We start from the raw sequence: 26,973 nt of genomic DNA, 5'->3' as shown, positions 1-26,973 counted from the left end.
TGACAACACGTCAACTGGATGACAAGTCATCCTATGCTCCGTAATATTTGTCAGATACTTCCTTAGTTGTGGTCTAATCTCTTACAACTAAGTGTGGATCCACGCCCCCTATTGACGGGGCGTCAATTGGTTGAAGGGGCGTCAACCAAGGGTCAATGAGGTTGTTTTGGAAGCCTCTAGGAAAACATTTGGGTCCTCCTAAAGGAACCTTGGGTGGTCCTTGGTATTACCCGGACGTATTGACCCTAAAAATTACCATCTATAAACAAGGGTCCCCTCCTATCATTTTAGACTCCATAAACACTTCAGAATAAGGTAAACATACAAGAACACACTAGTACACAAAGACTAGTTTCCGGACGTCTTGGTTGTCCTTTGACGTTTGATCTCAAACCCTTCAACCAAATATTACAAGTTATTTCTTAGTTTATTAACATGTTATTAACTCTTAAAACTCATGTGAGGCCCTAGTTTATCCTATTTCATTTTGAGGGTTATTACATAGAGCCCCGTGTCTATAACATGTTGTAAAACGATAGAAAAACACAAAAATACTAAACAATAAATGGAAGACAAATGCGAATGAGAAGTATAGAGTATTAAGTATTCTTTTCTATCTTTTTTGTTTTCATTCACAAGGGTGAATCATACCCTTTTATATTTAGTAGATATCACCCGTTTACACTGTTAAGCAAATATGTTAGAAGCTTTTAAGTGATTCAATAAATGAGACATTACGTTAGGTGTAGATTGAAAAGAAACATCCACACATTTAATGGATTTGTAACATTATTATATTTTATTCATCTTTAAATATTTTTAAAAAATCACAACAATACTACCAAATGATTTATTCACATACTAAATCCAAAAGTATCTACTCACAATATCCACCTCCAAACAAATATATATCTCGAATAGTAAGTATCCTCCACTTCAAAATTTTAGTTTTTTTTTTGTATTCGAGTCACCAAGGATGTATATATACATGGATTCAAATCTCTAAATCCTAAACACTACGATTCATACTAATCATCTTCGTCTTTCAACTTACTTTCAAACGTCCATCCTTATTAAAATATTGAAAAATTCAGGTTCCAAGAAATGATTAAATGACAAAGTAAACAAAAACAAATCTGTTTTTGATGTTTCAATATTTTTTAAATTGTTTACCAAGTTCTATGCACGATAAAGCATAAATATTAGAACTAAATTGCCGTATTACTGTTTTTCTTTCTTGAATCAATTTGTTGACATTCTATTATAAATTATACACGTGCCCCTTGAATATTTAGAGCTCATATCGATAATTTAAAATGTTACGAATGAAAAGAAAGAATCTAGACCATATAAGAGTGGTTTTACGAATGCTATTTTTAATATTAAAATAAATATTATTTCAATTTCTAAATGATGAGTGATAAATTGCATGATTTATAATAAAAATAGAAAAGAATCAAGAAATTCTAGGTTAAAATAGAAGTGGAAAGAAAGTCCGCTATGTTTGAAGTTTACGTGTACATATAGAAGGTAACACCCTAACCAGACGTCACATGTATAAGAGCTACCAACATTACGAGAATAAGGTTGTACAATACATAAATTTCTGAAAATATATAAAATTAATATGGAATTGAACTGCCATTAATAAAGTAGCAATGATACATGGACTTTAAGATTGCTAATCTTGGTCATAATTATACTTGTTTTATTCTTTTAACTCATTTTCAGGCTTTTCTCCTTTCTTAATATATGAAAATATAGGTATAATGGGCTTCAATTCATATAGTTCAAACATAGGTCGTTTTCCTCTTTGGTCTAATAATTTTTCATGTGCTTTATTCTACAATAATTGATCAAATGGAATGGTGACTCTTAATTTGTGAAAGTATATCAGCCAATAAAGAAAGAGATCACGCAAGAAATTTTGACTTGGTTTGATTACAATTGGGAATTAGGAGATGGTTCATTCTTTTGCTAGATTTAAAGAATATTTATTACACAAAAAATATTATAATATTAATTGATCTAAATTTCAATTTGATTACCATCCAAAAATAATTCACATTTTAAATGAATACTATGTCTTTTTTCATGTTAATAAAGTATAACTCACGTGAAAGAGTTAGTTTTTTATAATGACAATAAATAAAAGACTATGGACATGATGCATGGTGTGAATTCATGATCTTTCTACAAAACAATAATTTTATGTATATATTTTTTGTAAAATTAATTCAATATTATGTATATATTTTTTAGAATTTATTTCAGATTCTATGTTGGTCTCTATGATATAGAAAGTCTTATTGGTCCACCTAGCTTGTGGAAGTCAATGTGAATACTCCAAGGGTTAGGGATTGATTCTAAATTAACACTTTCTCTCTTCAGCTTTCTTTTATAGTTAACCTATGTTATCTAAAAATGTCATATTATATATCTCTACGCGAATATAAGGTGATAAATGTTTAGAAAAAATAATAAATATTGTAACTTTTTTTACTCTCCTTTTAACTTTCGTGATGTTTCTAATCCATATCAATAATATGAAAGGTGGAGTATTCTTACTACATGAGATAAACATTGCACATGTTATGGTTGTGTAATTAACGGAACAATGAATAAATTAAATTAATACTATATTAAATTTTATATATAAATTCATATAAAAAAATTCACAAGGAAAATTACGAGATGATCTATTTGTAAAGAAATTACACCTAAGCGTAACTCAATCCCAAAAGCTAGCTAATGAGGGGAAGACTTTCAAAATCCTTATAAGGATACCATCAGCCCATTCCTCAATGAATATAGGATTTTTGCCCACTCAAACTCCCCCTTCAAGCCCAAACCCTATTGGAGCATAGAGTGGGAGTCTAAACGGTGATGGACAGGAATCTGATACCATGTAAAAAATTACAAGATCGTCTTAACCCAATCAAAAGTTTAGCTCATGAGGAGAGGATTGACCAATTCCATACAAGGAGACCAGTAGTCCATTTCCCAACCAATGTGGGAACTTTACCTTCTCTAATCAAAAGAAGTAGCAATATTTGTCAAAGTATAAGGAAAGTCGTAATTTCGTGGCAATTGATGACACAAAATTACTGGTAGCTCACATTGGTAAGACTATTACATCTCCAAATAGTTGTGTTGATCTGTTTCCACATCAAAATGTTTATCATGTTCTCGGTATGAAAAAAAATCTTCTTTCAGTAGCACACTTGACATCTTCAGCTTATTATGTTCTATTTTTCATGACCCGCGTCTACACCATGGGCGTGACCGGAACACAAGCATTATTGTTGGTCCCAAAGCAAACTGTCATCCTGACTTATTACAAGCGGAAGACTAACTTAAGCATGTAAAAGGTTAAAAACTAAATTAAAAAAATCTTTAACTCAAATACAAAGATTTAACTTAAAGGATTAACTATGAACAAAAATCATCTATTCAACTCACCATCAAATAGACAACATAAATCATTAAAATAATTAACAAAATAAATGATAGAGACATTTGAACAACACTGACCATCTATGAAGCCTCTAATTGGTTAACATGGAAGTAAAGACAGGACCCACGACATCCTAAAAATTGATAGTACTGAAAGTTAAATTAAATCCTCCTGAAGCAAGGAGACTCACCATAGCTAACTAGAACTCTCAGATATATCAACAAAACGCTTGTTGATAATCCTGAATACATGTGTCTGCATCATGAAAAGATACAGGCTAAATGGATGAGTACGTGGAATCTACGACCATCTAAGGGAAATTCTAAAGCATAACATAAGCTTGAAATTGTTAAAAAGAAGAAACATACATATCTCTTTTCATACTTACTTAACTCAAGGAATACTCAACGATACTAAAAACTACTCAAACTACTCAACACAGAAGTACTCAAGGATAAAAATACTCAACATCTAAAATATTAGATACTCAAATCAAAAATATGATACTCGAGTTAATGAAGAACATTTAGACTCAAGACACTCAACTTAAGGTAATAAACTCAAAAAACTCAAATCCTAATACTTAATTTAACTCATTTCAATAAAAATAACATTAAAACAAGTGCTACATAAGTTGTTTAAAAACATGATGTCAACTTATAATTCGAATATCATGAAATACATACCATGCTCTCTCTCAAAGTCTACTTTTGCAATGCATGAATCAATCTCATACCCCTTCATACTAAGCAGAACCCCTTAAGGAACCATGCAATTAATACTCTTGGAGTATCTTTGACAGACAACCACCACTATGAGCGTAAGTGGTCATACAAATTTGTACCATCATGGTGCCAGAGTGTCCAATACTTTGCTGTCATATAGCTATACTTAACTAAGTGGATCCATTAGCTTACCGAAAGTGGTCATCTAAAAAGTATGACCCTTGGATACCCATGATGGCTAAATGGTTTATGGATACTTGAGTTAATATGATATCGAATCCTGATATCAGTGCTCAATACTAGTCCCAAAAATATACTTAGCTCATATGTATTTATAATAACTTCTTTCTTTGGGTTGAGATGATTACTCAACACTTAGCTTAAAAGATCTCGTGGAATCAATGTTCCTTTTCTATCTCAAATATGAAAACGTTTTAAAACTCTTTGGGAATACACAGTCCCTATATACCTCTATGAAGAAATGAATTAAATCTTAATTCTATGCTCAAATTTAACTTTATGTCTTTAAAATAAAATGAGAATATTTGTGAAAGACCTTTGAAAAGTTTATAAACTTTACTTTGACTTGATCTTAACATCTAGACTTTACATGTAACTTCTCTTGCCTTTGATCTTAACTTTCCTTGAATTGTATTTTGCATTCAAGGTTCGAGATCTTATGTTTATGGATGATTTCATGATGTTCAACTTGGAGGGTTCGTGCAGATTAATGAGAATGAACTACTCAACTGAAGGACTCAAAAACACTTCTCATCTAAAGATTGTTCAACTTATAGGGTTCATGCAGAATTTTAGGCATGAACAGATCACCTCAAAGAATTCATGGGTAATATGTTATAGTCTCACTATTATGAATATAAACTCCAAAATCTCTTAGGAACTTATTATTCAAGACTTAAAACTTGAAGATGCTACTCTTCTAAAAGGTACATAACTGATGGAGTTCATGTAAAAGTTAGAACATGGACAACTCGAATTGAAGGACTAAATAACTAAATGGAACTCATGTATAAAACTATTCTCATTAACTTACTTAATTCCTCAAACATTATCTCAAATCATTCGTTGATCTCAAAAGATTCACAATTGAACTCAAAGGCTTTCTTGAACATTATTATTAACTCTCTTGAACGTGAATTATGAATGCAAGAGTTATGGGTAATGAAATGAAGGATCTAGGTAATATTGTAGATTTATGAAAAAAAATTTGTCACTCTCATTTTCACTTACTTGAGTCTTGAAACAAGATACTAGAAATTGTAGAAGACTCCCCAAATGACTCAAAGGGACTGCCTCAACCAAATCATGAAAAACCTGCAAGACTTAACTCTTAACTTTTCCTTGAATTTGAATTATTAATTCAAGTTATGATTCTCTTTATCAATGATCTAGATGTTTTTAGAATTATTGGAGTTATTTTAGAATCAAAGGGAGTGAAGATACACTTTAAATGATCTCAAACGGGATAACATATTGAAAACAAGTGAAGGCAGGCGAATGTGGCGCATTTCAGATGCAGAGAGTCAGCCCATAAAATTAGAGACACTAAATGGGCGCACTGCAGGGGCGTCGCCCCATCCCCTTGGGCGCATATGGGGCGTGTCGTGCCAAACTTTCCCGAGAGAAACTTCGATGAATTTTGTCTTCCGTTTTCTAATCCTTAATATCTTTTAATCGATTTCATTTATGAAGTTTTCCTTAGATTCGATTACCCAACCGAAATACACACTAATCAACTCAAAACAACACTCGAAACAATCACTTTCATCTCAGGAAATCATCAACACCCAACACAAACATGATTTAGAATGAACTTCAAGAACACCTATCAAGAACTTATCAAGAACTCTCTTTAAACTTTAAGAATGAAACTTCGCTGAAATAACATGATTCATGTTCGGGTGAACTAAACCAACACTATGGAAGTTTACATACCTTTTAGTGATCAAAATAATTGCGAAAATCTGCAATTGAACTCAAAAACGATGACGAATGCCTTCATTCTTTCCTCTTTTCTCCTCTTCTTTCTTCTATTCTCTTCTTGAACTCTTACATAAAATCCTATGCGTGGATTATAAAACTATACCTAATAGAATTAGATCCCTCAAATAGCACTAACAACGAAATATTGGTTAAGGAAAGACCAAAATACCCCTTACTATTTTAAGCTAACTTTCCTTAACTGGACATCCCAACTTCAAAAAATTATATCTAACTCTTCCAAACTTGAAACTCAGCAAACTCGGTGGCGTTGGAAATATAATTAGAATATATTTCCTAAGGTATCTTGTATCATACCTCATCATGTACTAGGAGTTATGGTCGTTTGAATTTGACCCAACACTCATACTTAAGCACAACTTGCAATTTAGATTTAACTCTTTCCAATTAGGTTCTTTTTCGTACTCAAGGTGCTAAATCCGGTTACCTAAACTTAAACTTAAGAAATTTTTGATTACTTGGTAAAATCTTAGTTTATATGAAGAAGCTTCGAGTCTTACCTAAAAAATTCTCTTGCGTGTTACATTATTTCCCCCTTGGGATCATTCGTCCTCAAATGACGACTGGACTTGGTATGGAATGGGTTACTCTTACTAAGGTCTACTTCTAATTGTATGTTCTTACTATATTTTAGCTTAAACCAAATCCTTAATTTTTGATTCTATTCTTCTCTATAGGAATCTCATCTCAAACTGTTACTCTTTACACCCACATTCAAGCTTAGTACTCTAACTGCTCTATGGGCTTCTACTAACCAGCTCCTTAAGAAATTCTCAACACGTGACTTGATTTCTCATCTTATCATCTCCTCCTAAGGTTTGAAGCTAACACATGAAGTTTATGGACCTATTTAACGTTGATAAATTGATCATGATATTTAGACACACATGGAAAAATATAAATTAATTAAAACCTCATCTTGTGACATATCATCTCGGCTGTCACACCCGGATTTTGGAATCCTAATTCAACCGGCGTTGCTGACCTCTTTGAGGTCGCAGACAAACCTCTTCTTAGCTTTTATCACAATAATATAGTTAAATTTGTGGAAAATTTAAAACTTTTTAAAACATAGTATAGTATATATAGACCTCATCTGATTACTAGATATAATAATATTCTAACTCACATTAAACAACCATTTACAATCGATTAAGCAATTCAACAAAGAAATCAATATATCTTAATAGTTTGACAAACGACCTGAATACAAAACTTTGATCAAAAGTCTGAAATGAAATGCTTGGGACAACATCCACTAGGTATGTCTAAAGTACTAAGCTGGAATGATAGGTGTAGCTTTCTCGATCTCAAGAGGACCTACCACAGTCTGGAGATCGCTGATCCAAACCGCTTCAATTAGTCTTTAATCTACTCTCTAATCTGCGCCTATAAAATAGTATTACTGTAGGGTTAGCACACACTTTTACTAAGTATGGGTGTATGCATATATACACGTAAAGGACTATGCATGATCAAGGAAAGCTCTCCTATAACAACATGCCATTTTTGGAAAGTGAAGTCATTCGATATTCAAAATTTGTTATTGGTAAATTATGGTATGACTATGACATATTTTAATGCATTCAAAACACAAAAATTATTTTCTATATGAACATAAGACCTTAGAATCATGAACATAATTTTAAAAAAACTTGAACAAAAATTTTTAAATTTGCTCCTCTAAACCCGAGAGCTCCTTCTCCAACACATGTTTATTTTTCAGTCTTTTTCTTCTTCTTGTTGTATGGTTAAAAAATCTCTTTAATATTATGTTTTACTTACAAGTGCAATGATTCATTGAAGTCCCATATCTACAAAGAATCGAGTAAGTAATCCAAAAGTCTAAGGAAATGATTTGGCTACCCTTACTACAAGTTACACTTTCCATTCTTGCTAGATTGGGCATGAAATCTTTATAAGCCAATATTTATTGGCTAGGCCACTTAATTCATCATTTTCATATTATGGAAATTGTGGAACATTGATTTCCCATTATGTTTTACTCCCCTTTATTGGCATAATATAATAAGTCATTATAATCAAATTTTTTATTTGGCTATGCCCATTATTTGATCATTTGCATAACATGTATTTATTGGAGCATATATCTTGATTTGGCACAAGCCAATAACTTATTAAAACTTCATTCTTATACACCACATATTATTTGACATACTTAAGTTATTACTTTCTTAGCTAACTTTGAAATTCATTTATTCTTCTTTCTTTCTTACTTTCTTAAAGAAATCTGTGGCATTAAGATCATGCGAGCTAATATGAAATCCAATGTCTGCTCCACACCGAAATGGGGTGGTTTACCAGTCAAAGTTATCCTAGATCATGTGAGCTAACATGAAATCCAGTGTCTTTCCCACACCAAAAAAGGGTGGTTCACTAGCTAAAGTGAAACCAAGTTCAGTATCTTCCCCACACAAAAAAGAGGTGGTTCACGGCTAAAGCGAATCGAATACTATTTTTGAGCATTTAACCGACATAGATCATGTGATCTAAACATGAAATCCAGTGTCATCCCCACACCGAAAGGGGTGGTTTCACCGGCCAAAGTGAAACCACATCATACCTAGCTCTTTTAGATGGAATCAACTGGCAAGTTCCTATGCTGGAAACATAGTTCGATGACTAGGAGACATACAAACACTACTTACCCACCTTGGTTGTAGCCTCATCTTAAGAGGCTTACTTGTGCTGGAACAAGCTCATTTCTAGTCTATCGTTGCTTTGCTCAACTTCTTTTTTCTTTACATCTTTTAGAGTTTACTCAAACATTATGGAAGCTTGCTTCTAGTTATGAGGTTTACTCAACTCTTTGGATAACTAGGCATCCCTTTCTTTACATGATGAAACTTGAATTTAACCTTACATTATCATCTTTGTGTTAATGAGACTTGTGTCACGATTATTAACACCATGATTATGACTATCATTAACATAGTTGTCTTAGGTGTAATTGAGACTTGTTTCACTTCCTTTAACACCCCATTCTGCGTCAATTTCATAATTCAAAGACTTCTATTTATGTTATTACTCACCTTAACTCGTTTCATGTCATCTGGTAACTTTATACCATTCTTTTTAAACGTTACGAACTTTTTTCAATGTAGTTACTAGTTCATAGTTCATTTGGGAAGGGTATGTTGGGACTTGTCCCAATAATTGGTATACCCTTGGTTATGAATTCAAAGTTACATTGGTCATGCTTAATTTCGTATACATTATTCATTAGCAATCTTTTCATTATTTAAAACAACATTATAAGCCCATTCCGTTAACCTTTTTGGGAAAAACATTGTTAGCCAATTTATTGACATGGACCAAACTTTACTTCAACTATTTTCATTATGTTATCACTAACCAAATCAATTAGTTCATGAATGTAATATAGTGATTCCTCAACATGAACAAGTCAAAACTTTAACATTTTAATAGTAACTAAACTTCATAGCCGATTAATAGTAACTTCATATTCTCGAAACACAGGTAAACATCATATCATTCCTTAATTTGTGGAACTAACACTCAAATCATTCTAATCCAATCAATAGGTCTCATTAGTCATTAGAAAATCAAGAAGCTTACACATAAAAATCAGTTTGTACCACATACCAACAATATGTTTGAGATTTATATCTACATACTTATTAGAATCGAAAACAAGGATAACTAGGGAGATGGACATTCAACAATGTCATTGGGAACAACCCTAGTTTCAAAATTCATAACTTTGAAGCGTTTGAAAAGCCTCTTGGAGTAATAATTCCAGGAGAGAAACCATACCTTATGTGTAGAACTAAATCTACGAAGATCACCTTGCAGAAAACCCCTAAAGTATACCGTGAAATCGCCTAAGAAATTTTCTGTTTTTCTTGCGTTTCGCTCACTATCTTTCTCGCGGTTTTTTTTGTTTTAGTTGTGAGTTTCTAGGTCTTATGAACTGATATTTTGTAATTTAACTTAGACTAATTTACTTAATCAATAAATCAATTAACTAATTTACTAAAACACCCCTCAAAGATTGACTAGAATTTGAAGAACATTTGACTTAACCAAAATGTGGAAATTGGTTAGTGGTTTCAGTTTTGACCAATAAAATTAATTTTTTAAATTTCAAAAATTTAGTAGGTAAACTAGGATAATTACTAAAGTACCCCTAAGTTGTTAGGACCATAAACAACCCATTGGACCATCGTAGGTTAGGTACTAGGATGTTTCTTAGTTAGTTATTTGTCTAGTAAGGATTTCCGCTTGTCCATTTAAATTAATTAATTAAGTTGTTCATTTATGTCATGACCCAAAACGAGCCGCGAGTGGCACCCTCACTTATCCTACTATGTGAGCGAACCAACCAATCTAAACCCCAACATTTCAACCATAATAAACTGAATATAAATCGGAAGACTTAAAACTCATTAAAGGAAATCGATTAAATAACTTCTAAAAACTCAATACTTATTATTCCCAAAATCTGAAAGTTATCACCACAAGAACATTCTATCCTCAAATTACTAAATCTAAGAGTATCTAGGATGCTAAAATAAGTAAACAGATGGTCCATGTACGACATCAAGGACATTAAGATATGAATGAGAGAGAATCCAATCCGAGCTAGGAACAACAGCTCACCCTGAAATCTGACGTGATGAAGACTGGCTAGAGTTGAGGACGAGTAAAAGTCGATGGCACGTTTGCTGCACTCCACAAATAACAAAGAAGAAAATTACAAGTAGGGGTCAGTACAAGGCACAAGTATTGAGTAGGTATCATCGGCCAACTCAAAATAGAAAGCAATATATATTAGATAATAATATAAAATCGACTACCATACTCGACTGGTGACAACAACAATTACCATAACCATTGGCCACAACCCAAGCACATCTATGAGGACTCAAGCCTCCACACCATACTCATTTGGGGAATAGGTTCTTTAAACTTGATTATATTAACATAATTCAAGATTCATTCTCTTTATCATCCTGGTGTCGGAACGTGACACTCCTATCCCCTAAAGATTCATTCTCTTTATCATCCTGGTGTCGGAACGTGACACTCCGATCCCGTACTACTACGTGTCTGTTCGTGACACCCGATCCCGTAATTCCTGGTGTCGGTACGTGACACTCCGATTCCCTAATTCTACGTGTCGGTTCGTGACACCCGATCCACTAATCTCATCCTTTTAGTTCATCAAGCCTTCTTTTATACCAAGGCATCATCATTAACAAAGTGGATTTAAGGTTTATGATTCACAGCCTCATCTTTCCAATCCATTACAATTACATAATCACATCATGCAAGCACACAATTAAGCATCTAGAAAACTTTACGATACTACCCAATACATATCATTCGCTATTAAGATAACCTATCTCCACCGAATAATCGTGATCAAGCAATCCACTTCTCCAATGCTTTTTGCTTTCTCTTCGTTCTTCGTTCCTTCTCGCTCGGTCTCTCTTCTTTTCTTTTTATTTTTTGTCCTCTTTAAATATGCCTTTGTTTTACCCTAATTACCATATAATTAAGTATAAAAGATGATAAAAGTAACCCACTACTTATTTCAAGGTTATCTCATTTTACCCCCAAGTAAATACGTTATTAAACTTATCCCCTAATTTCATACAGTTTGTCATAAATAGTCCGAAACGCCCGTTAAAAACTTTAGCAGAAATCCGACCCAGGTGGAATTACGCCACTCGTGATGGCCCGTTGTGCCTGCGACGGTCCGTCCAGCAGAGTCGTCACAGAGTTCAGAGACTCAATTTCATTTAAGGGGTATGTGACGGTCCGTCGTGCCTACGACGGTCCGTGCTGCCATGTCGTCGCAAAGTTCAGAGAGTTGATTCCCCGTACCCAAATTTCAGAGTTTAAGTGTTTTGGCATGGAGACACTCGAAGGTCCGTCGTGACCATGTTGGTACGTCGTGTGATCCTTCGACATAGTCAGTTTTTAACAAAAGAAAATTCTACCTGCTCAAAACGACTAAACAAGTCGTTACAATAGATACCAATTTACCCGTCGTTCGTCCTCGAACGATCACACAAAGAAAAACAAGGGCGAGAAAGAGTACCTGAATCTATAAAAAGGTGTTGGATATCTTTCTTGCATATCAGCCTCCTTCTCCCAAGTGGACTCTACAATTGGCCGATTCTTTCATTGAACCTTGATGGATGCAATCTCCCTTGATCTCAACTTGTGAACTTCTCTATCTAAAATGGCAACAGGCTCCTCCTCATAAGACAAATTCTCATCAAGAAGAACTGAATCCCAACGAATGATGTAGTTTCCATCCCCATGGTATCTTTTCAGCATAGACACATGAAATACCGGGTGCACTCCTGAGAGTCCTGGGGTCAAGGATAATTCATAAGCTACCTCCCCCACGCACTTCAAAACTTCAAATGGACCAATGTACCTCGGACTAAGCTTACCTCGCTTACCGAACCGCATCACCCCTTTCATGGGTGAAAACTTCAGCAAGAATTGTTCACCCTCCATAAAATCCAAGTCTCTAACCTTTCAATCTGCATATTCCTTCTATCTACTTTGAGCCTCTAAAAGTTTTTCTTGATTGCATTTCACTTTATCTAACGATTCCCTCAGAAGGTCAGTACCCCAAGGTCTAACCTCAAATGCATCAAACCACCCAATGGGAGACCTACATCTTCTCCCATACAGTGCCTCAAATAGGGCCATATCAATAATTGAGTGATAGCTATTGTTGTATGAGAACTCTGCTAAGGGTAAGAAGTTATCCCAATGACCACCAAACTCTATCACACATGCACGAAGCATATCCTCCAAAACCTGAATCGTTCGCTCAGACTGACCATCGGTCTGAGGGTGAAATGCAGTACTAAGATCCAACCTAGTACCTAATTCAGCATGCAATGTTTTCCAAAACATAGAAGTAAACTGCGTACCTCTATCTAATATGATGGAAAGTGGAACTCTGTGCAATCGAACAATTTCTGAGATATAAAGTCTGGCTAACTTCTCTGCATTGTAAGTCACCTTAACCGGAATGAAGTGAGAAGACTTAGTTAACCTATCAACAATTACCTAAATGGAGTCATACTTACCCATTGTCTTTGGAAGACCAACCATGAAGTCCATTGCAATTCTGTCCCACTTCCATTAAGGAATGGGCATTCTCTGAAGTGTCCCACCAGGCCTCTAGTGTTCATACTTTACCTGCTGACAATTCGGGCATTGAGCAACAAAATCAACAATGGCACGCTTCATCATACTCCACCAAAAATGTTTCTTTAAGTCACGATACATCTTGGTTGCACCGGGATGTATAGAATACCATGAACTATGAGCCTCCGTAAGAATAGTGTGAATTAAATCATCGACGCGGGGTACACATAACCTTCCCTTGATTCTCAAAACACCTTCTACATCGATTTTTGCTTCTTTAGCCTCTCCTCGCAATACCTTATCTCGAACCTGGATCAGTTTCTTATTGGTAAACTGCTTTCCTTTAATCTTGTCAAGAAAGGAAGATCTTGCCTCCACACAGGCCAAAAATCCTCCCTTCTCTAGTACTTCCAGCCTCATAAAGTCATTAGCCAGAGTCTGAACCTCTCTAGCCAGTGGGCGTCTAGAAACCTGCAAGTGAGCTAGACTTCCCATGCTCCCTGCCTCTCTACTTAAATCATCTGCCACAACATTAGCTTTTCCCGGATGATACAAGATAGTGATATCATAGTCCTTCCGTAGTTCCATCCACCTCCCCTGTCTTAAATTCAAATCTTTCTGAGTAAAGACATATTGTAAACTACGATGATCCGTATAGACTTCACACTTAACCCCATATAGATAATGTCTCCATTGCTTTAATGCAAACACTACTGAAGCCAACTCCAAATCATGGGTCGGATAATTACATTCATGCACCTTTAATTGCGTCGAAGCATAAGCAATTACATTCTTCTCTTGCATTAGCACTGCACCCAAACCAAAATAGGATGCATCACAATAAACAATGAAATTCTTACCTTCTACTGGCAGGGTAAGAATTGGTGCAGTAGTCAACAAGGTCTTGAGTTTCTGAAAGATTTCTTCGCATTCGTCCGACCATACAAATGGAACACTCTGCTTAGGCAAATTTGTTAGTTGGGAAGCAACAGAAGAAAATCCCTTGACAAATCGACAGTAGTAGCTAGCTAAACCAACAAAGCTCCTTACCTTTGTAACATTAGTAGGTCTTACCCAACTCTTCACTGCTTTGATCTTAGAAGGATCCACCATCACTCCATCCTTAGAAACCACATGCCCCAAGAAGGACACTGAATCTAGCCAAACTCACACTTGGAGAATTTGGCATAATGCTTTTTCTCCCTCAACATTTCCAATACAATCTCAAGTGCTCCTCATATCTTTCCTGCTCTTCGAGTATACCAGTATATCATCAATGAATACAATGATAAAGAGATCCAGATATGGTTTAAAAATCCCGTTCATCAAGCTCATGAAAGCAGCAGGGGCATTCTAAGCCCAAAAGACATTACTAAAAGCTCATAATGCCCATACCTGGTTCGAAAAGCAGTCTTTGGCACTTCCGTTGCCCGTATTTTCAATTGATGATAACCAGATCTCGAATCAATTTTTGAGAAGGTACAAGCACCTTGTAACTGATCGAACATATCATCGATGCAAGGAAGAGGATACTTGTTCTTAATAGTTACCTTATTCAGTTTCCTGTAGTCTATGCACATCCGAAAACTTCCATCCTTTTTCTTCACAAACAAAATAGGAGCACCACAAGGGGATGCACTTGATCTAATAAAGCCTTTCCCTAACAATTCTTGAAGTTGAGCCTTTAACTCCCTTAACTCAGCGGGAGCCATTCCATAAGGGGGTATGGAAATGGGGCGAGTACCCGGCTCCAGATCAATGCAAAAGTTAATATCCCTATCCGGTGGCATACCAGGAAGGTCTGCAGGAAATACATCCAGAAACTCACGGACTATCAAAACCGACTCAATTGAAAGTACTTGGGTAGTATCATCCCTGAGGTGTGCCAAGAAAGCTAAACACCCTTTACTAACCATTCTCTTAGAACGAAGAAAGGAGATGATACGAACTGGAGTGGAAGTGTAGTCACCCTCCCACACTAACGGATCTGTCCCAGGCTTGGCCAACGTTACAGTTTTAGCATTACAATCTAAGATTGCAAAATTTGGAGAAAGCCAAGTCATACCCAGAATTACATCGAAATCAACCATTTCTAAGATAACCATGTCTACATGAGTATTGCTCCCCACAATAGTTAAAAGACAAGACCTATACACCTTTTCAACTATCACAGACTCACCCACCGGAGTAATAACACGAATAGGCATGTTAAGCAATTCACAATGTAAATTAAGACCAGTAGCAAATGAGGAAGATAGATATGAAAATGTGGAGCCAGGATCAAATAATACAGAAGCCATGCAATCACAAACCAAAAGATTACCTATGATAACAACATCAGATGTCTCCGCTTCAGACCTCCCAGAGAAAGCATAACAATGGGCCCCATCACCTGTCTGCCCGTTGCCCCTACCATGTTGTGCTGTATTAGTTCCAGTTTGCCCGCCACCCCGGTTGATTTGGTGACCTCCATTACCTTTACCACCCCGTCCTCCAGAATAGCGGCCTCTTCCATGACCACCTCTACCTCTGACTATTGGGGGTCTTTAACTCTGTTTTGGACAATACCTCCTAATATGTCTAGTCTCCCCACATCCATAACACTCTCTGGGTTCAAGCATAGGTCTCTGTGAGAACGACGGAGTCTGGGGATAACCCCCAAACTCAGAGAAGTGTTGACGGGTTTGCGGTGGACCCCCAGCTACAGGCTGCACTGAAGACTGAATAGGTCGGGCTGGGTAACCTCCTGAACTCTGCCCTCTGGAGTAAGAACCACTAAATCACAAAATCTACAACCTCTTGAAATGATTTTGCTGCAGTAGCTACCTGTAAGGCTGGAATCTTCAAATCTGACGTCAATCCCTTCACAAAAAGGCGAATCCACTCTTGTGGACTGAAGCAAAGCTGGGTGGCATACCTTGATAATGCACGAAACTTAGCCTCATATGTAGTAACCGACATCCTGCCTTGCTCTAGGCTCAGGAACTCATCCCTCCTCCTATACCTCAAAGTCCAGGGTATATACTTCTCCATAAAAAAGCTAGAGAATGATGCTCAAGTCATATGTGGTGCCTGTGCTGGTTGACACTCAACATACAATCGCCCCCACATTTTGGCATTTCCCTGAAACTGATAGGTTACAAACTCAACACCGAATCATTCCACTATGCCCATCTTATGTAGCATCTCATGAAAACCAACCAGGAAATCATAGGCATTCTCAGATTTAGCACCCTTGAAGACTGGAGGTTTCAATTTCAAGAACTTAGTGAAAAGTTCGTGCTGATCACTCGTCATAATAGGCCCTATAGTCAATCAAGGAAACGTGCCTATTTCCAATGAGGCATCCATGCGGGGAGTCACATCAGCTGCATGTTGTACTTCCGGAACCCGAGGTGCTGGTGCAGAAAACACTAGAGGCGTTTGGTCTTGATCGGATAACCGGCTAAGATAAGCAAGAACCTGGTTAATCATCTCTGGGGTAGGTTGGGGTGGTAATTCCTCATTCTGCACTTGCACATCCTCCCCTTCCTCACCCTCTTACTACTTCCTCAGTCGGTGGAGGAGTCACCGCCTTAGTACTAGATGGGCCAGGTGTTTGTCCTCTTCCTCTAGAGGACGTCCTCCCTTGACCTCTACCACGGCCTCTTGCCACTGCTCCTCTTAGAGCTACAGTCAGACGCATCCTGTCTAACCATCTGCGAAATAGAGTGAAGATGGTCAGATACAAATTTTTATCACGTAGATACCAATTGGATCAAAGTAATAGCACGAAAGAAAGAAAGAATGGAATTTTCCTAAAGTCCTATAGCGTCTCAAAGAAAAGTAAAGGCGTCCCCCTACCATTCCTCAAGACTCTACTAGACTCATTTTTGTGTGATGAGACCAACGAACATAATGCTCTGATACCAAGTTTGTCACGACCCAAAACGAGCCGCGAGTGGCACCCACACTTATCCTACTATGTGAGTGAACCAACCAATCTGAACCCCAACATTTCAACCATAATAAATAGAATATTAATCGGAAGACTTAAAACTCATTAACGGAAATCGATTAAATAACATCTAAAACTCAATACTTATTATTCCCAAAATCTGGAAGTCATCACTACAAGAACATTCTATCCTCAAATTACTAAATCTAAAAGTATCTAGGAAGCTAAAATAATTAAACAGATGGTCCATGTCCGACTTCAAGGACATCAAGACATGAATGAGAGAGAATCCAGTCCGAGCTAGGAACAATAGCTCACCCTTAAATCTGACATGATGAAGACTGGCTAGATTTGAGGACGAGTTGAAGTCGATGGCACGTTTGCTGCACTCCACAAATAACAAAGAAGAAGATTACAAGTAGGGGTCAGTACAAGGCACAAGTACTGAGTAGGTATCATCGGCCAACTCAAAATAGAAAGCAATATATATCAGATAATAACATAAAATCGACTACCATACTCGACTAGTGACAACAACAAGTACCATAACCATTGGCCACAACACAAGCACATCTCTGAGGACTCAAGCCTCCACACCATACTCATTTGGGGAATAGGTTCTTTAAACTTGAGTATATTAACATAATTCAAGATTCATTCTCTTTATCATCCTGGTGTCGGAATGTGACACTCCGATCCCCTAAAAATTCATTCTCTTTATCATCCTGGTGTCGGAACGTGACACTCTGATCCCCTACTACTACGTGTCAGTTCGTGACACCCCATCCCTTAATTCCCGGTGTCGGTACGTGACACTGCAATCCCCTAATTCTACGTGTCGGTTCGTGACACCCGATCCCCTAATCTCATTCTTTTAGTTCATCAAGCCTTATTTTATACCAAGGCATCATCATTAACAAAGTGGATTTAAGGTTTAGGATTCGCAGCCTCATCTTTCCAATCCATTACAATTACATAATCGTATCATGCAAGCACACAATTAAGCATGTAGAAGACTTTACGATACTACCCAATACATATCATTCGCTATTAAGAGTTTACTATTAAATACCATAAACCATAACCTACCTCCACCGAAGAATCATGATCAAGCAATCCACTTCTCCAATGCTTTTTGCTTTCTCTTCGTTCTTCTTTCTCTCTCGCTCGTTCTCTCTTCTTTTCTTTTTAGTTTTTCTCCTCTTTCAAAATCCCTTTGTTTTACCATAATTACCATATAATTAAGTATAAAAGATGATAAAAGTAACCCACTACTTATTTCAAGGTTATCTCCTTTAACCCCCAAGTAAATAAGTTATTAAACTTATCCCCTAATTTCATACAGTTTGTCATAAATAGTCCAAAATGCCCCTTAAAAACTTAAGCAGAAATCCGACCCAGGTGTAATTACTCCACTCGTGTCGGACCGTCGTGCCTGCGACGGTCCGTCCTGCAGAGTCGTCACAGAGTTCAGAGACTCAATTTCATTTAAGGGGTCTGTGACGGTCCGTCGTGCCTACGACTGTCCGTGCTGCCATGTCGTTGCGAAGTTCAGAGAGTTGATTCCCCGTACCCAAATTACAGAGTTTAAGTGTTTTGGCACGGAGACACTCGACGGTCCGTCGTTACCATGACGGTCTGTCGTGTGATCCGTCGACACAGTCAGTTTTTAACAAAAGAAAATTCAACCTGCTCAAAATGACTAAACAGGTCGTTACAATTTAATTAATTAAGTTACCTAGGGTAATTAATAAAGTACCCCTAAGTTATTAGGTCTATAACTAACCCTTTTAGAGCATCCTAGGTTATGTACTAGGTGTTTCTTGAGTTAGTTACTAGGTTAGTGTCACCCGGTTAGGTCTAAGGTTGTGGCGTGCACTAGATAATTTATTTCGGTTAGTCCTAGGTTAGTTAGCTATTTATGAAAGTTATTTAAATCCTAGAGCTTTTTAGAAATCTCAGCCCCACATGGCTTGACCCTCACATGTGCGCCCGCCCCTAACCGCCCTAAAAACCCTAATCGAATTCTTGCATATGTGCTTGCACATGCGTTGCACATGTGGTTGCACATTGATTGCTGCTCTTTTCCTAACTAACTATTCTTGATGGTTCATTTGGAATGTTTACTTATTTTCACAAGGATCCTCACTATGTCCTTGGGCATTGCTTAATCTACATGCCCATTTTAATTAGTCATATGCTATGGTGCCTAGACTTGACAAATGGATGCCGCACACTTATTTTGTGAACGATGAAAATGAAGATTTTTAGCTTAGGGTCTTTATTAAATATACATTTTTTGGACAACCTTGTTAATAAATAGAAAATTGTCTAACAATCTTTAATATAATATTTTCTAATATGACAAATATTTCTAAATACTGGGCATTGGGATGCCTACGTACCCCCAATACCTATTCTTAAAATTTAATAGGCTCTTCACTAGACGAGTAAATTTTCTGAAATGTTACATCGGCGCACCTCTTAATGCTCTTGTTACTATTAGAACATTGCCCCACGTCATTGCTCTTATATAAACGTTAGGGTCTCTAACTTGTGCGACTCATATCTTTTGCATCTAATCACCTTAATTCCGCACCTACTGTAACACTTTGAAAATCCAAAACGTGTTCTAGAGCCTAACATAAGTGTCATATGGTCAATACACTATTTTAAGTTTGATTTTAATGAATATAAGTCATGTACGAAGTATAGAAACCAAAATGTACAACAACGTTCATGACGTCTGGAAACTAGTTCAAGGAGGTACTAGCGTGCCTTAGCCTATTTGACTAGCTTTTAGGAGTCAGAAAATGATAAAAATTAGTGGAAAGGTTCTTAACATGTGTATAGTTAGATTCTTTGTATAAATGTCTGAGTAATACTCTCCATGTACCAACAAAGACCGCTTGAGAAGGACCCTTGCAAGTGGAGTCAAACACTACCTGGGCAGTGTGCACCCACGAGAGGCACACAACGGAGCGTTTGTTGATCAATGGGCGTCGCTGCCATCCGTCGACCAACACTTATCCAAATAACAGGAGGGACTCATTTGCATAGTCTCTGACCAATACTAAGGATGTACAGTACGAAGGGAGGGCCTGACCATCGATGGACCAATGATCCGTCGATCATGGTCTCGGCGATGGGGCATGTTATTTCCTGCACGTTTTTAGCTATATCTTAACCTATTAATTAGAGGGATTTGGTAGTTATATAGTGATTAAGGTATGTCTAATTAACTTAATTAACCCCCCATATAAATACTCCAACCCCTTTATACTAATTACAACTTATAAAGCCAAACTCTCTACCTTCTATCTTCTTTGTCTCTCTAGTGAAGACTCCATTGAAGACCAAGCTAGGGGAGGGTTCTAGGGCTTTAATTACCAAGGTTTATCCATCAATATTCATTGATTAAAAATGTGTGAGTTCCAGTTCACCGTTGATACCTCTTTATTCAACTGGTTCTTTCAAAGTATTTTCAAAAGTTTAGTTTTCAAGGGCTAGGCTCTATGAACTACATTAAGATATAATGATTAATAAAGACATTAAAGACATTTAAAAAAAGACTCTATCTTAGCACCGAGTGAACATGAGTGAGGAGTGTAACTTCCTACATAGGGAAGGTAGGATCACTAATGTACATTAGAGATTGGAGACTACAATGCACGTAGCATAAAGAGGGTCCAAACTATATCTCCTAGTTCTTGGACTATGTTGTCCCCATAGGAATACTAGCTAGTGGATCCACATAGTTGCTATGTTCATGTCTTTATACTATCTTGACAAGTAGTCCGCCTTCTTTCGGTGTATACTTCTGTGACACCGGATTACACATTAGCTGATGTGGTCTATGCCGGTTAGGGTAAGATGTTCCCAAAAGGTTTTATGAACTAAAGGATTGAACTTTAACTACGATGACCCAAGGGGTCTGGCTTACAATAGGTAAGGGTATGGGAATCTACCTATGAATTGCACTATTTAGCGTTGAGGGGAGTCTTAGGAGGATGTTCTTATGTGTTATTATTGTTATGATGGTATATGTTGTATGTATGATGAATTGCAAATTGTTGATACTATATGTTGATTAGTTTATTTATGAATTTGTGTTCGTTTATACATTTAAAGTAAGATGATATGTACACCTAAATGCCATGTTATGTGAAGTAGGATGTTAGTGATGATTTTTATTGGGTTACTTGATTGACTAAGGTTATCGGGCAGTTATTGCACTTGTTGAATCGAGAAGGGTTCGTGGGTAATTGACTTGCTTTATTAATAAAGAAATGTACTTTTATTGATGATTATTGTTATATGATTTGATGATAGAGTTACTTGAATATGTATCTAATTATATGATATGCATGATTGACTTGACTAGACTTGATGATGTTGTTCTTGTGATGTACATATCTATGACCTAATGAACATGCATTCTTGGTTGGTATGGTCTTTTTAAATGTGCATAATGGTTTTTAATGAAAAGTACATACTTTATGAAATGTCTGTCTTTCTTAGCATGGTTTCAAATTATGTGTACATATGGTCCCATACTTAGTACAAGTTGCATACTGACCCCAATACCTTATGGGTGATTGTGGATAGGTTGACCAAGTCCGCTGATTTTATTCTCGTTAAGTGTACTTATTCGGTGAAATATTATGCTAGGATCTTCATAGATGAGATTGTGAGTTGCCTTCTATTATCCATTATATCGGATAGGGGTGCACAATTTACATCTAGGTTTTGGATGTCATTCCAAGAAGGGTTGGGTACTAAGTTAATGCTAACTACCGCTTTTCATCCCCAAACGGATGGTCAAGCAAAGCGTACAATTCAAACCCTTGAAGAAATGCTTAGGGATTGTATTACTGATTTCAAGGGAAATTGGGACAATAGTTGGCCTTTGATGGAGTTTTCTTACTACAATAGTTTCTTCATCCATCTCCATGGCTCCTTATGAAGCCTTGTATGGTAGGAGGTGTAGGTCTCCTAGTGGATGGTTTGAAGTAGTTGAGCCTTCGCTTCTTGATCCCGATTTGATTTATTAGACTTTGGTGAAGGTTCATATCACAAGGAACCGATTGCAAATAGCCTATAGTTGGCAAAAGTCTTATGTCGATCATAGGAGAAGGGATTTGCAGTTTGAAGAAGGTGATGAGGGTTATTTGAAAATTTATCCTATGAAAGGGGTGGTTAGATTTTGCAAGAAAGGGAATTTGGGTCCTCGTTATGTGGGTCTCAATGTGATCTTGGAAAGGGTTGGTAAGGTTGCCTATGAATTGAAACTTCCAAGTGAATTGGATTCGCTTCATCAGATTTTTCATGTTTCCATGCTTGAAAAGTGTATCGGTGATCCCGAGTCTATTCTTTCTATTGAGGGTTTTGGTGTGAAGGATAACATCTCTTATGAGGAAGTTTTGGTTTAAATTCTTCTTAGGAAAGTCAAGAAGTTAAGGAATCGCCTGCTTGACTAGCTCCAAAGGATGCAGCTGGAGTGTGTAGATAGGTTTTGATTGAATAAGAGTAGGTTGATTTTAAAGAGTTGGCTTCCGTAAAGGTCTTATGGAAGAATCACCTAGTTGAGGGTGCAACATGGGAGGCCAAGGCCGTCACAAAGTCCCGTTACCCCAATCTATTTGACAATTAAGGTTAGTAGTTCTTACTAATAACGAAAATAATGACAAAAATTGAATTTGTTTTGATTTTTAGTGAAGTTTTGTAAAATATGCTTTTTTTTATATTCTTATAGTGAAGTTTCAGTGAAACATGCCTAATTAACTTTAAAATTTTGCAATTTTTCCTGTTTTGGGTTATGTTGTGCATTTTTGATATGGTAAGTATTTATAAAAAGATATGTAGCATGTCAATAAGTTGAACTTTGGCATAATTGACTTATAAATGCTATGTTGAGATCTTGTTATTGTGGGAAGGATATTCCTTGTAATGTAATGTTGAGAATTATGTGCAGTAATTAATGTTTTGAATTGCCTTGTGTTATTGATATGGTTAATGTTGTTATGAATTGTTGTTGGTTGTGCTTCTAGTCTTGAGTCTATTCCCTCCTTCTAAAGATTTTGAATCTCATTCGGGATATATTTTCCTGGGGGGGGGGGGGGTTTATGTAACACGTCGAAAATCCAAGACATGTTCTAGAGTCTAAAATAAGTATCATAAGGTCTAGACACTGTTTTAAGGTACATTTTAATGAATATAAGTCATTTAGAAGTCTAGAAACCAAAACATCCAAGAACGTCCAAGATATTCGGAAACTAGTTCAAGGAGGTACTAGCGTGCCTTAGTCTATTTGACTAGCTTTTAGGAGTCCGAAAATTATGAAAATTTTTGGAAGGGTTTCTAAAATGTGTTTAAGTATATTAATTGTCAAAACTTATGGGTACGACTCCCCAAGAATAAACCAAGGGCACTTGAGGACGACCCCTTCAAGTGGAGTCAAACACTACCTTGGTAGTGTGCACCCATGAGAGGCAGAAGACGGAGCATGTGTTGATCGACGTGGGGTCGATGCCATCCGTTGAACATCACTTAGACATATCATAGTGGGGAATCATTTGCATAGTCTCTGACCAAGACTACGGATGTGCAACACGGAGGGAGAGCCTAGCCTTCGGTGGACCAACGATCCGTCGATCGTGGTTTGGTTTATGAGGGCTGTAATTTCCTGCACATTTTTAACTAAGTCTTAACTAATTATTAATGGTATTTGGTGGTTATTTAAGGATTGGTAAGTTTTGTGAACCCTATCCTTTACTTATAGGGTGGTATGATGTTGAATTAAAATGTCTTGACTATGGTTCAAAAGTATTGGCTTGAGATGTAAATTTTATAAGGATGGTGAGTGATTTACCAATGTGCCTTATTATGAAGTGATATCTCACTTATATGAATTGTAATGAAAGGATTATACTCATCCAATTCCTATTGAGCTATGATGATGATGTTATACAAGTGTAACACCATGTATCCAAAACAGACTAAAACCCAGTTTTCAGCAAAATCTGTAGGTGCAACAAACGGTGGCCATCGATGGACCACAGCCTGACCAACAGTTCGTCCTGCACATTCGTCGATGGAGTAAGAAACTCCTAAAATCTCTGCCCAAGAAAATTGACTGAGTTTCGGATGACAGACGGACAAACGGTCCGTAGGTCAAACTATTGTCCGTAGGTCTTACTACTGCTCGTAGTATGTATGCGTCGATCAAGATCACATTTACCCACTCTCTGATAAGAACCACGACTGGCCAGCATGGTTCGTAGATGGACCTACGGATCGTAGGTATGACTGTTGGTGGAAATTAATAGACAGTTAGGGGGAAATGAAGTTGGGTCAACTTAAAATGTTCAATCTTTGCACAAAACGAATTAGGTGTCCCATGCCATAAGAAATGAAAAATAATTGAATTAGCTTTCCATAGACTTTGAGTAAAAAGTTATTCTCATTTAAGTAAAGGCCCGTCGAACAGACCCAACCTACAGACCGAAATGACGGACCGGCGATTGAACGATGTATCGTCTGTACAGGTCGTCGTTTTGTCCAACAACAATTAACTAAGGAGTGTTTTGGTATTTTCCCCGTTCGTTTAAACCTTAAGATATGTCGTTTTGACCCTAAATTATAAGATTTTAGTTAGTTTAAACCTAGAAACATAAATAAAACTTACCTAAGTCAAATCATTAAACCAAAACATAGAAAATTAGAAGTAAGAAAGAAGAAAAAGATAAAGAACCCTAGTTCAAGAATGCAATAAGGTTCCAGCAGTTCCAGCCCTGAAATCTAAGTGTTTCTCCGTTAATTTAATCACCATATATGTGGGATTTCACTATTGGGTTTCCTTCACCAATTGGGTCCCTTGTTTTCAGTCAAATTCTTGATTCCCATATCATAATTAGACCTAGGTTTTCAAGAAATTCAACAGATTTTCATCAATTAATTAGTTATATGTTCCAAGTAAGATTTCCATGTTATCATTAAGTTTTTCACTTTAATTTTAGAACCCTAGCTATGTATTTTTTTAGTTCTTGAATTACACATGCTAGGTCAGATATTTCAGTTACTTGAGATATACATGCCTATGTTATAAATGCATAATTACCAGATTAGTTTTTTGCATTTTCAGTTGCATGTTCAGTTTTGAGCTATCCAGTATTTAGATAAACTCATAATCAATTAATTACATAATTAATTGGGAGTAGGATAATACCGAGTTTTAGTAGGGTTTAGCGTACCTGATTAGTACCAAAACTACTAGCTAAGCAACTTGTAAGTCCCCTCTGTGGGCAATAAGTTTAGTGATCACGACAGCATGCCTTTATACCTTTGATAGGTTATATTGGTTCCTCTTGATGGGGCGTATACATCGGACTCAACATTTCACTCATGTTGTTTTATTATCATTTATTAGTAGCTCCCATAGTTCAGTCAGACGCTCTTGCATTGACCATTTATCATTATACTCAGTATTCAGTTTCAGCATATTATAAATTGGTCATTGAATTCAGTTAGCTCATAAATTTTTTACATCCTGTTCATATTATAATACTTGATTTTGTGCATTTTCAGTTATGTTTTATAGTACCTTTCAAATACTGACGCATACATGCACTACATCTTCTCGTGATGTATGTTCATGTTTTTAGCATCCAGATCGCGCTTAGATCCATTCTCGATCTCTAGTTCACCAGATTTAGTGGTGAGACCTCATTCTCCAAGGGCAATAACCAAGAGTTCCATTTCAGTCTTTTAGTCATTTAGTTTCAATTTTTGCTAGACTTAGATAGGGCTTATCCAGTATTTCTAGTCCAGTTTAGAGGCTATTTTCAGATATAGTTAGTTTAAAATTACTATTGACTTAATATTTCATTTGTATTAAATTCATTGTTTTCATTTATCTTAGTTATAGAATATGGTATTCCTCATCTTTCAATTTAAATTATGATTTATATTCTGCATTTAGTTTATTTCTTTATTATGCCCATGATTATGCTAGCAGAGTTAGCTTGCGATTAATTGTGGTCCTAGGTTTCGTGTTTGTGTCTGGGGTAGCTTGGGGTGTGACAGACCTTGTATTAGAGATCTAAGTTCAATACTCCTTGGGTGTCTGAAAAGCCGCACTAAGTAGATTCCTTTTCATGGGTGTGAAGTACACCACATCTAATGATACAGAGGCTACAAAGTGTTTTAGGAAAACTTCACTTTCTTGTTACTCATATCATGCGTAGGGTATGATCCTATTCCACTCTAACATTACGTTTTGCGTTTCAGATTATGCCTCTTCTTAGAGCTAACGCTAGGAATACGAATACTGCAACGCAAATGTAGCTCCTCTAGTCCTAAGTAATAAAGTTTCCAATGCTGAGTTCATGAATTTCATATAGATGTTGGCTCAGAGTATGACTAACTAGAACAATAAGGTTCATGCTTATGTGAATGAAAAATGTGGATCAACTGCATCAAGGGTCCATGACTTTGTTAGGATGAATCCGTCTGAGTTCTTAGGATCAAAAACTAATGAGGATCCTTAGAATATCTTTGATGAGATCAAGAAGATATTTTAGGTAATGAATATCATAGGTAATGATCGGGTTGAGTTGGCATCATACCAATTGAAGGATGTTGCTCAGTGGAAGGAAACTAGGGGTACA

The sequence above is a fragment of the Solanum lycopersicum genome, chromosome 5 (assembly GCF_036512215.1).
Source record: "Solanum lycopersicum chromosome 5, SLM_r2.1".
NCBI classification, from domain to species: domain Eukaryota; kingdom Viridiplantae; phylum Streptophyta; class Magnoliopsida; order Solanales; family Solanaceae; genus Solanum; species Solanum lycopersicum.
The sequence above is the reverse complement of the archived record's forward strand: the minus strand, read 5'-3'. Positions refer to the sequence as shown.